Consider the following 15,459-nt stretch of genomic DNA (forward strand, 5'->3'; position numbering starts at 1 on the left):
ACTCCGGCTACTTCAGCTAGCCTAGCCAGTAGTAGTCCGTGGTCTACAGTGTCAAAAGCCGCGCTTAGGTCCAGCAGTATCAGGAGACAAGATTCTCCTTCGTCTGCGGCCTCTAGAGCGTCATCCCATATTTTGAGCAGCGCCGTTTCTGTTCCGTGACCCGGACTGAAGCCTGATTGAAATGGATCGAGTAATTTATGGGTGTCTAAATGCAGTTGCACTTTCTCCATTACCTTGGAGAAGACATTTAGAGATGTTATGGGCCTCCGGTTGTTTGGGTCTTTGGGGTCGAGGGTAGTTTTTTTTAGAATTTGTTTTATTGTACCTTGTTTTAGCAAGGTGGGCACCATGCCCTCCTTGAATGATTGGTTAATGAGCTGCGTGATAGCTGGTGCCAGTATATCGGCACTTTCTTTCAGCAGTTTAGTGGGGATGATATCATTGGCTGCTGTGCTATTATTTTTTTAGTGGCATCGATGGAAATGGGTTTTAGAGTGAATTTTGGTGATTGCGGCGGATTTATGTGGGTACTAGGTTTGTGATTTGGGGGGGAGTTGGTGACGGTTCCATTTTGCTGAATACTTTCACTGATTTTTTCAATTTTATTAATGAAATAATCCGATAATTTGATGCAAAATTCTTGTGAATCAGAATTGGGGGCCTCTAAACAAGCTGGATTCATAGTCTGAGTGACCAGCTTGAAGAGTTCTCGGGGGCAGTTAAGAGCATTTGCGATGATGTTGGAGAAATGATTTTTTTTGGCCGTGAAGATTTCTTTGTGATATTTCTTTGTTATTTTCTTGTAAATGGTGTGGTTTTTATCTGAAGAGCACCTTTTCCACGCAGCTTCTGCTCTTCTACGCTCTTGCTTTAGCAACGTCAGCTGGTCATTAAACCCGCTGGAGTTGTTTTTCCGGTTGCAAGTTTTGCGTTTTGGTGCTACTAAGTCAGCTGACTGTAGTAGCGCCTTGTTGATGGCGTCAAGTGTTTTTGTGGCTGTTTGTTTTTGTTGGGTTGTTTTTATTTTGTTCCCTAGTGTTGTTTTGAAGAGTTTCGAGTGGAGCTTCTTCTGAGATCTAGTCCAGTGAGTTGTCACCGGTTTTGTCGTTTTTTTTGGGCTGGCATTTTTGGTGATTGTGAATTTGATGGCATGGTGATCGGTCCATGGTTGCGGCTCATTTCCCAGGACGTCAATTTCCAAATCTTGTTTGAAAATGAGATCGAGCGTATGGCCTGAGGCATGAGTGGGGCCTTGTATTAGTTGCTGCAGACCTAATCCTTCCAGATGGTCGATGCAGGCGTCGGCTACGGGGTCCAGCGAGGAGTTGGCCCAGAGGTTGAAATCCCCAAGCACCAAAAGGTGTTTGATGTTTAGGGTATATGTGGAGATGAATTCCGTCAATGACGTGAGAAGGTGCGTTTTTGGGCCTGGTGGTCTATAGCAAAGTAGCATATGGACCGTATCTTGGGGATTTGTTTGCAGCTGCAGAGTGAGGGTTTCCATGAATGGAAGCGAGTTTTGAAGGACTGGTTTGGCGATCGAGAGGTGAGTCTTATGGATCACCGCCAGGCCCCCCCCCTCTTTGCCCCACTCTGTTTTGCATTTGAATGCGATAATTTGCTGGCACCAATTCTGTTAGAATGGTGTTGCAGTCGGCTGTCAGCCAGCTTTCTGTGATGAAGAGGCAGTCTAGATCGTGTTAAGGATGAAATCATAGATTTCTTGTCAGTGTTCTACTGCCGATCTTGTGTTGACCAAAGCGCATATTATGCGCTTGGGCTGGGGTACCTGCGCATAGTTTTTGACTGTTGATCGTCGATTGATTCTCAACAGTCACTCATTCCTTAGAGCTTTTTTGGTGACAACTGGGAGTATAGAGGCAAATGGTTTTAGTTCCCGGATGGTTTCTGCAGAGTATTTTAGGTAACCCATGGTTGCAGAAAAAAACGCAGGGAAGTAATGTTGATTGGGGGGGTCTTATATGGTGATGGGCGGAAGACTGTCCAAGTGAGCCGTCACTCGTTGAGTCTTCTCTCCCCGATTGGTCCAGAGGAAGGCGAAAAACCCCAGGCGTGCTGTACCAATCTGCAGCGACCGTGGAAAAAAATTCCTTCCTGACCCTTTAACGGCTGATCGGTGCAACCCTGGATCAATTGCCTAGGGGGGTGTGGATATGTACCCCTGTGTTAAACTATGGGAGTCCTGTTTTTTTGTGCTGTGTCTGCAGCCGAGAGCTGGGAGGACCCTGCCTGGCTGCACTATCCCTGGGGAGAGCCGACTCGTGTGAGAGCGTCCTGCTCTCACTATCCCTGGGGTGAGCAGACTAAGGTGAGAGCGTCTGCTGCACCGCTGAATCTATATATCAAGAGTTCCAACTTTATTAGCTGCAAGCTTGTTCTGGATCAGTGATTGAAAAAAATAATGAAGACTCCTGTCTTACCTCCTGTTTTAATTAAGATTATTGGACTAAGTTGTTCCATCTAATTTCATCCTGCTTTTAGTGGTCGTTGGCTTTATAAACACAGCACAACCACGGGACTTATTTATACGGCCTACCTGTATGTTAAAGGTATGATATTGTATTTAATACTTTATGTACATAGTAATTAACAGGTTAGATCATACCGATATCTAAATTGCCACAATTTTATAAATGTTTCATTATCTTCATAATTATATAATTTTGAAAACTTGTTTATATGTGAGTGCCTTTAAAGTCCAAATTAGGGGACAAATCCCGGTTCTGTCAATATTACAGGGATGCGGCACATAACAGAGACTTATACCGATAACTTTTTTCGCTTAATGCTGGGAAGCCGGCCTCCAGGCTCATCTATTACAGAATCTGGAAGGCATATGTTTCCGGATGTGAATCTAGGGGTTGGCATCCTCGAAAATATGTCATTGGTAGAGTTCTTGCCTTTCTACAATTGGGGGTAGAAATTAAGCTGGCCTTGAGCACCATCAAGGGTCATATCTCGGCCTTATTGATATTTTTCAAAGGCCACTTGCCTCTCATTCCTTGGTCCGGGCTTTTATTCAAGGGGTGTTGCATTTAAAACCGCCAGTTAAGCCTCCCTTGTGCCCGTGGGATTTGAATTTAGTTTTGTCTGTTTTACAGAAACAGCCTTTTGAACCAATGCACCATATTCCTTTGGTCCTCTTGACAAGGAAATTTTTTTTTTTTTGGTTGCTATATCCTCTGCTAGAAGAGTATAGGAATTCGCAGATTTTTCCTGTAAAAAAGTCTTATTTAATTATTCACAAAGACAGGGTGGTGTTGCGTCCCCACCCAACCTTTCTGCCTAAGGTGGTTTTAGGATTTCATCTGAACCAAGATGTGGTCCTACTATCCGTTTGCCCAGATCCACATTCTGCGGAAGAAAGATTATATTGCACTCTCTGGATGTAGTAAGAGCAGTCAAGATCTATCTGAAAGCAACGGCTCAGACACGGAAAACTGATGTTTTGTTTGTGCTGCTAGAATGTCCCAGAAAGGGCCAGGCAGCGTCAAAATCTACTATCTCCAAGTGGATTTGGCAAGTTATTGTTCAGGCCTATGGTTTGAAGAAGAGAATTTCTACTTTTCAGGTAAAAACACACTCGACATGATGTTTAAAAAGTGATCACGAATCAAGTAAAAGCAATCGTTAGCTGGGCCAGCTAACAATTTCTCCCAGCGATTCTTGATCACTTTTTAAACATCATGTTGTGATGTATATCAGACTTTAAATGTTCCGTGTTTGATCTGCGCCATATGGAGCCCCTTTTTGCTTTTTTCCAGTCCATCATGGATTTGGATGGGAACATCTTCTCTTGGGAATCATCCATTGGACCTACTTCTGGGATCTACTCATCGTTTGGTTCCTACCAAGAGGTGTGTTACGACGTTCACCTCTACTGTCACGAATAAGGAATTTAAAATTGTTCCATGCATAACCTGTGCGTCAACAGGGGTGGTCTATTTGGTTCAATACCCGTGCGGCCTACAATACGTGGGCCGGACCAAAAGGTCTTTCCAAATAAGGGTAAACGAGCATATTACCAACATACTGGCTGGTTTCAAAGACCATTCGGTGTCGAACCATTATAGACTTAAACATAACCGAGATCCTGCCAATACTCTATTTCTGGGAATTGATAAGTTCAATCCCCATTGGAGGGGGAGTAATCTAGTGAGGGATATATCCCAGATGGAGATGGGGTGGATACATCGGTTGAAATCGTATACTCCTTTTGGTCTAAACATTGACACGGATGTCAACGCTTTTATTAATAATGCATAAATGTGAACTCTTTGTGAAAAGCACCATTGGGGGTAGAGTTTTTTTCTTTCCTCCTTTTTTCGGTTTTATTTGGTTTTAGTGTTGGTTAATAATGTACACATGGGAATATTTAATATAATAGATAATTTATTTATCATTAAATGGAATTTTATCCCCCCTTTTTTATATAGGGGAAGGGTCAATATATTGGGATTTTTTTATGAATTTCTTTTGGTCACATTTAAAGAATTTCACTTTAAGAGACCTGCATGGTCTTTTTTCCAATTGGAAATTATTGCACATAGTAATTATATTAATTGTTGTTTTCCACACTGATTATGGGGTTAATTACCCCCCTCTCTCTCTTTTTTTCATAAAGAAAGAAAAGTAATTTTCTTCTTCTTTTTTTCACATATCACTTTTTGTGTAAAGTAATTTTTATATAAAATGTTGATGTTTATTTATAACTAGATAGGGTCTCACTGATTCTCTATGCACAACACTTCAGATTAGGGAGATATCAGAATGATGTGACTATATATGCAGTTACACATTTTGTCATTTAATTTATTTGTTTCTTCATTAGAATATCTATTTATTTTTCCCCTTCACTTAATATTATTCCGCTCTCTGGGAGGATTGTCTATCCTGCCAGATAGCAGGGTTTTTTTTACTTTTTAACAATTAATTGTATTAATGAATTTTGCTACATCCCTGCAAGACAGGTCATAATCCTTGGGGGGGAAGTATCGGTCTATCTCGATTGCCTATCGAGTATAGCCGAATGTACGTCCTGAACTGGGAGGGAGGTGTCCAGTGCCAGGGATATCCCCTTCCCCTTCTGGGTTCATTCGTTTTTTAAGTTAAATATATGGCTCCGCTTTGATCAAATTCGTTTAGATTTTGATAGGCAAGCAATCGGGTAACTAATGAATTAAAGTTCTTTTATATGATTAGCCCCTTTTGTTTGATTGCTGCTAATCTTCCGGAGGCGTTGCGCCGCGCTTCCTGGTTTGGGTAACTACCCACATTGCAAATGGCGTTTTCTGCATCCACTGAGCTGCTTTTCATATTGAGTGGCAGGTATTTAATGGTGTCTCACTGCCGAAAGCCCCACCCCCATTGAGAACGTCCCCTTGTGACGAAACGCGTTTGGGAGGCTACGCCAGTGACGTCACCACGCTCGGGAGGAGGGCTCCTGCATGCCGGCCGGCATTTACATTTTAAATACACGCTGTTTTTATCCCTACTTGCTGTAAGTACATTACTTTTTAATAAAACTTGTTACCCAGCGGTATTGCGCTATATGCGTCCTTTCTTTTATATAATCCCTGCATTGGAGCGATTGAATCAATAACGGTCGTGACGCTGTTGGTTGTTGTCCTGTGATCCCTGGGGAACCCAAAGGCCGTGGCTGGGCTATAGCCAACTGCTCTGGTTACTTGCCATCTGGTAAAAGGCTCATTATTCTCGGTGGAGGGATCTCACGACTTGTATACATGTCACCGGGTGATTGAAAGATCCATTATTTCAGCAATAGCCACTTTCTATGGAATTATTGTCTTTGAACATTACATCAGTAGCTTTTGCCTATGTGCATAAGGACTCTTTTTTTGGACTTTCTGTTAATCTCCGTTTCAAGGAGAGGTTTTATCATTTTTATTAGCTTGGCGCAGCTTTTTGTTTGTTTTTATGTTTACTGTGTACTTCGCACGATAGCTGCTGCCTTGAGAACATTGTGTTGCAGCGCAGTTTTCTTGTGTTTTTTTGGTTCCTCTGCGGTTGGCACAACTCTGGAGTCCCAAGAAATAACACGTTTAAGCCCGTTTGACCCACTGCCGTATGGTACGTGTGTCCACTTGATCTGGTAAGACTACCCACCTATTTCAACATATTTGGAGTCTCTTATGTCATCTTGGCCATCTCAATAGTGGTTTATGCTTCAATTTCTGCATCTTTTTAGATTACACCTTGTGGCAGAGTACATCACCTTCACTTGGATTGTATTGTTTATTCAGTTATCTCTGAGGACACTACCACTTTATGTTGATTCATACTTTCTAGATTATTTGAATCACACTTACATGTTTGGACTATATTTGTTATGTGATTATTTCAGATTTTAGTACAAACCATTTTGCACATTATGTTATATTGTTTTCACTTATCAGCGCCACACTATATTTTTATTATTTCATTTGGACTTTGTTTGAGTGTTGGCAGCTACTGTTTTTTCATAGTTTTTTTTATGGTTTAGTGAAGTTTTTTCCTTTTCATTCAACTCCCTTGTTATATGCACACACAAAAATGTGATAGTGTCTACACTTTCCATTTACTTATCGCCTATATAAACAGGAAAATTATTGATCTTTCCTGACCCCCTACAATCCACAATTATTTCCTTACGTTCTGCAGTATTCATTTTCTGTACACCACTCAACCAGATGTTGCATTTCCTACCTATAAGCTGCTTTTTTTTATCGCTTATGAGTCCAAACAAAGTGGTGTCATGAGCAAGCGTCACTATAGTATTTTAAACATGTATGGGAGTACAGTGATGTGTAAACAATGTAAAGAGGGACTTAACACACATCCCTGTGGAGGGGGGGTCTGGCAGGTTGGTAAGAATTAGAAAGTGAGGCACTGGGAGAAGTATATTCTGCACTGTACAGGCATGGTCCCCGCTGCTCTCTCTGCCAGCTGAAAGCACTTTTGTCTCCTACTGTAAGCAGAATTGTCAATCTGGTAAGGAGGATGACAGGGGATCCAGAGAGGAGGCAGGGAAGGTTGTGCCAAATATGCCCCCCCTAAATAATAAAATTATGGCCAGGGCACGTGCCTCTTTTACCCCCTGCCTTGTCCCGGCCCTGGTATAAAGTGTTTAACTTCTTCATTAATTTGTCAGGAACTATAGATCTAAATGGGGGGGGGTACAGTTTAGAGGGGGCAGATTACATAGCACAAGCGCCGTGCTGTGTAATCTGCTTTAAGGGACCAGAATCAAAAATATTTTTTTTTTTGGGGTTAACAAACGCTTTAATGCATGCTCATTAGGGTTGAGATCTCGGTGATTGACTCGGCCATTGCAGAATATTCCACTTCTTTTGCAGTGTGTTTTGGATCACTGTCCATCTGTACTGTGAAGTGCCGTCCAATAAACTTTGCTGCATTTGGCTGAATCTGGGCTGACAGTATATCTCTAAATACTGCAGAATTCATCCGGCTGCTTCTGTCTTGTCACATCAAAAAAAAAAAAAAAAAACAATGACGCAGTGCCACTGGAAGCCATGCATGCCCATGCCATCACACTGCCTCCACCATGTTTTACAGAGGATGCTGTGTGCTTTGGACCATGGGCTGTTCCAAGCCTTCGCAACACCTTTTTCTTCCCATCATTCTGGTACAGATTTATCTTAGTTTCATCCGTCCAAAGAATGCTTTTCCATAACTAGTCTGTCTTTTTTAGATGTTTTTTGGCAAAGGCTTTTCTATTCTTTAGGCTTATGAATGGTTTGTACCTTGTTGTGAACCCTTCCCAGCTTTGTTTAGTTCATCAAAAATGTTTGGAATATTGGGAAAGATCTGGGTACAAAGCCCCTTAAGATTGTAACCTTAATGTATTTTTCAAATGTATAAACATGCCAATGTAAAGCTGACTTCTTCTCCAGTAATCTTCTCAAAGTCATGAGGGAGGAGAGGTCAGACTCAGGTTTTATCTTATCCCCAAAAGATTTTTGATAGTTAGACATGATGGTATCAAAGTCATTTAAATAGGAGTCCTATGGGGGGGGGGGGGGGGTGGGAGGGATATAAAAATATAGAGACGTATATTGGAACATAATAGGAATGTAAAAATGCTGTATAATGTAATAATGTCAATTGAAATGCAACGGATGCCGATTAGGCATATTTATGTATGAAATAAGAAAAATAAATAAATAAAATGGATTAAAAAAAAAAAAATTTCAATAGGAGTCCACCATGCTCCAAAAAAAAAAGGGGGGGGGGGGTTATACAATGGGGGCCTAGGCAACTAATAACCAAGGGAATAGTGATACCACTAAATGTACAAAATAGATAATCTATCGGAATCCCCAGACGAGAATGAAAAAACTAGACTTATGGACGGGACTTTAGTGGAGGCACAGTACAAACAAAAGTTTATAATAAAACATACAAAAGTTTATTACATATAAAATTAAAAACAATATCCAGATGAAAATTCATACAAACAGAAAGCAGATGAAAGGATGAACAAAGCAGAACAATCTTCATTCATGAACGAAGCAGTGGAACCCAGGAATGTGGGCACCCCTACGCGACAGATTCTTCATCAGGGATTTCTTTTGAACAATGCAATGAACAGATTTCAACTGAGATTTACAACTTACTATATGTAGATTGCAGTATAGTTATGTGCAGACACCTGAATATCTCCAAATGTTCCAAAAGCCAGAGAGCAATTCAAGGGACAGTGACCTAATGTATAGTAAACGCTTGGTAAATATCTAGCATCATTGAAAAAGAACGAAAAAAAACATTGTAGGGCAGATACCATAAATTTCTTCTAAAGCACATATATGGACAGTTAAGGTTTAGAAATATGGCATAAAAATCTACAGAGGACACATACTTGATAATGGATAAGAATTATATATATCCAAACAAATAATTTTAGTACTACTGGGGAGTAGGGAAATGGAAGGGGGCCAGTAGAGGATGCCACAAAGAAACTTGTATTAATCTGATATTAACAACTATAACATAAATGATACAACCTTAAAACGAAGATGTTACCAACGATACAAAGTAATACAAATAGGAATATCGTTATAATGGACATACAAGAGCTATCCGTATATCAGGACAAATTGTAGGATAGAAAAAGTTACAGAAAAGAAAGAGAGAAGTAAGGTTGAGAAGAAAGTTAGGAAGAAGTAAAGAGAGAGAAAGGGAATACATTGCACAGAGATCTTACGTCACCATGTTTCGTTCAGGTGGTCAACCTTTTAGAGTGAGTTAGGGGTCTGCATTCTGATATATACACACCCTTGTAAAACTCCACCCCTCCTCACCCCCTTCCATATGCTAAGACATTGCATTCCATTAAGGGGTGTGGGGTTGCCTAGTCCCTCACATAAGCTAAATGAGGGTGAGGGGCTGTTAAGTCAGGACACCAGCTACCATGTTGGCATCACGTTCTTCCTGTTCCCTTGTCACCTCCCACCTTCTTTTGAAGTAACATCATTATGCCAACAAATGGTCAGATAAGAGGATTTTGCCAGATAAAATTCTACAGCTGGGTATGCTGTTGATTCTAAACATGTTCGAACACTATAGAGTCATTGAAAGATAAATCACATTAATAATAAAGTCTTGTAAAAACATATACATACATATATATACACGTAGAGTCCTATAATTAGAGAGTTCCCTTGAAGCTTCTTGTTATAAATATGGATTTGAAAAATCTCCACCACACAATCAATAAAACACGGATTGTACATAGAACAATATCAGACCTCTGAAAAGTAGAAGCATGCATATTTACTCAGTACTTGGTTTGGGCCCCTTTTGCAGCAATTACTGCCTCAATGCGGCGTGGCATGGAAGCTATCAGTCTGTGGCACTGCTGAGGTGTTTTGGAAGACCAGGATGCTTCAATAGCGGCCTTCAGCTCTTCTGCATTGTTCGGTCTCATGTCTCTCGGCAATACCCCATAGATTCTCAATGGGGTTCAGGTCAGGTGAGTTTGCTGGTCAATCAAGCACAGTAATCCCACGGTCATTGAACCAGGTTTTGGTGCTTTTGGCAGTATGGGCAGGTCCTGCTGGAAAATGAAGTCAGCATCCCCATGGAGCTTGTCTGCGGAAGGTAACGTGAAGTGCTCCAAAATCGCCTGGTAGCCAGCTGCGATGACCCTGGACTTAATGAAGCACAGTGGACCAACACCAGCAGATAACATGGCTCCCCAAATCAACACAGACTGTGGAAACTTCACACTGGACTTTAAGCATCTTGCAGTGTGTGCCTCTCCATTCTCCCTCCATACTCTGGCTCCTTGGTTTCCAAATTAGATGCAAAATTTGCTCTCATCAGAAAAGAGGACTTTGGACCACTGAGCAACAGACCTTGATGTTGTTTGTTGTTCAGTGGCTTGACAAGAGGAATGCGACATTTGAAGCCCATGTCCAGGATCCTTCTGTGAGTGGTGGCTCTTGATGCACTGACTCCAGCCTCAGTCCACTCCTTGTGAAAGACCCCAAGACTTTTGAATGGCCTTTTCCTGGCAATCCTCTCCAGGCTATGGTCATCTCTGCTGCTTGTGCACCTTTTTTTCCCATACTTTTCCCTTCCACATAACTTTCTATTAATGTGCTTTGATACAGCACAGTCTCGAACATGTTAGAAGGTTCCATAGATGTGCAGCACACTCATCAATTCCCACTAATAAAGCAGCAATGTAGTAGGTGGGATTTGCGCATGTGCCAATGGTAGTCAAGTACACCTAATAAAAACCATCTGACCAATCAACATAGCTATATAGAGAAAAATTGCAGTAAAAATGGTGGAACCAACTGTAAGCCGCGAATTGCATGCTCGTCAGCCGCCATGGTGTCCCCCACCTCATACCGTGGGAAATTACGTCAATTCCAGTAGACGAAAACGTCATATTCGGTCGCGGTGGAACCCTAAGTGCGTGCATCAGATGGATACAATGGTGTCAGTACGTAGCCAGAAGCCAGAGAAAAGCATGCGAATGTGCGCGACTACTGATCTAGAAACGGCACAACTTCTCCATGACCAACAAGTGGTCAAATTCAACACGCCCAAAATTGATGGGTGAGCCCAGCTAGACAAGGAGACCAGTGGGAATAGAGAAATCCCCCCGTTCCAGAAAAATCCTGTACAGGGGCCACATGTGCTGAGAATGTATCGCTGGACAAAAACTGGTCTGGTGCCTCCACGTCCCGTCCATAATTCTATTTTTTACAGACTTGCAGCTGTAATTGCAGCGAAAAGGTGGTTCTACAAAGTTCTACAAAGGGGAGCTAAATACAAATGCATGCCATACTTTTCACATATTTATTTGTAAAAAAAAAATGGAAACCATTTATCATTTTCCTTCCACTTCACAATTATGTGCCAACTTGTGTTGGTCCATCACATAAAATCCCAATAAAGTACATTTACGTTTCTGGTTTTAACATGACAAAATTTGGAAAATTTCAAGGGGTGTGAATTCTTTGTCAAGGCACTGTAATTATCCAGATCAACATGAATGCTCGTCTTAGGCTGGGTTCACACTTGTGCGATGTTAGACATTGCTAATATGAACCGAGCAGGTACCTGGAACCAGAAGTTCGACCCTTCACAAAGCGCAGCACACTTCACGCAGTAGGGAGCCGGCTGTGAAGACACAAAGCTTTACTTACAGTTTCCCTTACAAGCAATGGTGGAGGCACTGCAGGATCCCTGGACGAGTAAGTGTCTTAATATTATAAATCTGGAGCAACAGAATTTGTAGCTGCTGACTTTAAAAAAAATTCTGAAGGAGCCTGGAGCTTCTTTTTAAAGTGGTTGTATACCCCCCTTGTTGATTTTTACATACAGATAAGCCTATAAAAGACTTACCTGTAGGTAAAATGAATATCTCCTAAACCTGTACGGTTTAGGAAATATTCACCCTCTCCGAAGGTCCGGCGTATCATGCTGGAGCTCCCGTGCGCCTGCTGTAGTGACATTATTGTGGCTCTGGTCACTCACAGGTCTAAGGTAAGTATTTCATAATGTGCTAGTATGTGATGCATACTAGCACAGCCCTCAAATTTTCCACTCGCATGTTGCGAGTGGAAAATAGTTTCTGGCGAGGAGCTGGGCTGCCTAAGAGGGGGGGCACGAGTACCGCCGGCATGCAGGATTGATCTGGAGCTGTTCTCCTATCGATCACCCTAGGGGAAGAGGGCATGAGGAAGAGAAAATCCACTGGGATTACAGAACGAATAGTCGGCTGTTACAGCCGAGTTTACATTAAAATTGCTTCCTCTCTGCTCGTGGTTTCACATAGCCCCGCCTCTTGACCCCGCTCCTGTAATAGACAGAATGCCAGTCCAATGCTGGGACGTGTTTTGTCTATCACAGGAGCGGGGTTAGGAGTGTAACTGAGGCTGCAATGGTGGGCACATGTAACTGGCTGCAATGGTGGGCACATGTAACTGGCTGCAATGGTGGGCACAGGTAACTGAAGCTGCAATGGTGGGCACAGGTAACTGAGGCTGCAATGGTGGGCACAGGTAACCCAGGCTGCAATGGTGAGCACAGGTAAGCTGCAGCTGTAATGGTGAGCACAGGTGAGCTGTGGCTGCAATGGTAGGCACAGGTAAGCTGTGGCTGCAATGGTGAGCACAGGTGAGGTGAGGCTGCAATGGTAGGCACAGGTAAGCTGAGGCTGCAATGGTAGGCACAGGTAAGCTGAGGCTGCAATGGTGGGCACAGGTGAGGCTACAATGGTGGCACAGGTAAGCTGCGGCTGCAATGGTGGGGACAGGTAAGCTGCGGCTGCAATGGTGGGCACAGGTAAGCTGCGGCTGCAATGATGGCACAGGTGAGGCTGCAATGGTGGCACAGGTGAGGCTGCATTGATGGACACTGGTGAGGCTGCATTGATGAAGTTGTTAATATTTATTTTTGTAGCTTAATTCTGCATAAAACATTAAGAGCCGGTTCACACTGGGGCGACTCGTCAGGCGACTCGGCCACCTGACAAGTCGCGTCCCATTCTAGTCACCAGAACCGTTCTAATAGGAGCGACCTAAGTCGCTCCGACCTAGAAAAAGGTTCTTGTACGACTTCGGGGGCGACTTGCATTGACTTCCATACAGAAGTCATTTTGCAAGTCGCCTCTGAAGTCGTCTTCAGGACGACGTGCCGAGTCGCCCCTGAAGTCGTGCCGCCCCAGTGTGAACCGGCTCTTAAGTGTAATTTCATGAGATAATTTATGAGGGCGTGATTAGGGGCAGTGCGGGGTAGGGATCGGTTGGGGCAACTGGTGGCGAGTAACCCTTAAGGCCTGGCTAGTAGCTCAGGACTTGAAATTTTGAGCCCTGTACTAGCACATTATGCTATTGTCTTGCAGGATTTTTTTCCAGCGGTTTACTAATGCTTTAACCACTTGCCGCCCGCCAATGACAAATTGACGTTGGCAAAGTGGTTGTAGAATCCTAAATGGACGTCATATGAGTAGAGGAGAGCCGATTGGCTGCTCCTGTGACAGGGGGGGTTTGTGCTGATCGATTATCAGCACAGCCCCCCCCCCCCCCGAGGATGCCCACTGGACCACCAGGGATGCAAAAAAAACACCCTAGACCACCAGGGATGACAATGACACAAAAAATGGATGTCAATCAGTGCCGCAATGGATGCCAATCAGTGCCCACAATGGGCATCACTGATTGGCAGGCATTGTTTGGCACTGATTGGCATCCATTAGTACAACGCATACGATAGTGCCCATCCGTGCCGCCCATCCATGCCGCCTATCCGTGCCGCATATTAGTGCCCATCAATGCCACCACATCAGTGCCACCTCATCGGTGCCCATCAGTGCCGCCTTATCAGTGCCCGTCAGTGCAGTAACATCAGTGAAGGAGAAAACGTACTTATTTACAATGTTTTATAACAAACAAAAAACACGATTTTTTTCTAAATTTTCGGTAATTTTTTTTGCAGAAAATAAATATCCCAGAGGTGATCAAATAACACCAAAAGAAAGCTCTATTTGTGGGTACAAAATGATAAAAATTTAGTTTGGGTACAGTGTAGCATGACCGCGCAATTGTCATTCAAAGTGCAACAGCGCTAAAAGCTAAAAATTGGTCTGGGCGGGAAGGTGTATAAGTGCCCTGTATGGAAGTGGTTAAAGAGGAAGTAAACCCTGATGGCTAGCCCATTATGTTGCACTTACCTGCAAACGAAGCCGGCAATGTGCCTGCTGGTGGCCGCGTCCATCTTCACCCCTCTTCCTTCTGGGGCCGTGGAAGGGTTTACAACCACTTTAAAGTGGAGGTTCACCCAAAAACTTAATTTTTAACATTAGATTGAGGCTCATTTTGTCAAGGGGAATCGTTTTTTTTTTTTAAATCGAAGCTGTACTTACCGTTTTAGAGATAGATCTTCTCCGCCGCTTCCGGGTATGGGCTGCGGGACTGGGCGTTCCTATTTGATTGACAGGCTTCCGATGATCGCATACATCGCGTTACGATTTTCCGAAAGTAGCCGAACGTCGGTGCGCAGGCGCCGTATAGAGCCGCACAGACGTTCGGCTTCTTTCGGCTACTCGTGACGTGTATGTGACTGTCGGAAGTCTGTCGGAAGCCTGTCAATCAAATAGGAACGCCCAGTCCCGAAGACCATACCCGGAAGCGGCGGAGAAGATCACTCTCTAAAACGGTAAGTACTGCTTCGATTTTTAAAAAAACACCCGATTCCCCTTCACAAAATGAGCATTAATCTAATGTTAAAAATTGTTTTTCGGGTGAACTCCCGCTTTAAGTAGCATGAGGCAATGGTGTGTTGGTGCTGGGTGTTGTAACAAATCGGATCCCCTTTTCGTTGCCTACCTTTTTTCTGTTTATATTATGAGGCAAGAACTTCACCCGAATCCTAACATGTGAAAGATATGACTAAATGTCAATTTTAAAATATTTACCTTTCCATAAGAGCTTACCTTATCTTGTATTTTTTTGAACTTTCCAAGCTCCTTCTGTCTTCCGCACCGCCATCTTATGTAATTTGGAAATTTACAGGGAGGAATAATTTTGTTTATATGTTACCATCGTTATGGCAACATAGGTGGCATTTATGTTATTGTTGCTATGGCAATGCGTAAACCAATAAATCCCTGGGTATGCATAAGTGCTGCTGGTGATCATTTGCAAGTTCACCCTGTACAGCGAATATCATTCTCACCTAGGTGGAAGAAATAGAAGCAAAGAGATAAAAAAAAAAGTGTTTACTCCAAAGACATGCTGGTAGGTAAATTGGATCTTGTCCAAATTGGCCCAGTATATATATGTATATCTGTGCGTCACGATCCTACGGGGTAAAATGACCGCACCAGCCAAGCAGACACTGGCTGGAAAAAGCACCCAGAGGCGATTCAGTTTGCATGAGAAGCGCTATACAAGTCATTCA

The sequence above is a fragment of the Rana temporaria genome, chromosome 2, assembly GCF_905171775.1.
Source record: "Rana temporaria chromosome 2, aRanTem1.1, whole genome shotgun sequence".
Classification (NCBI taxonomy): Eukaryota; Metazoa; Chordata; class Amphibia; order Anura; family Ranidae; genus Rana; species Rana temporaria.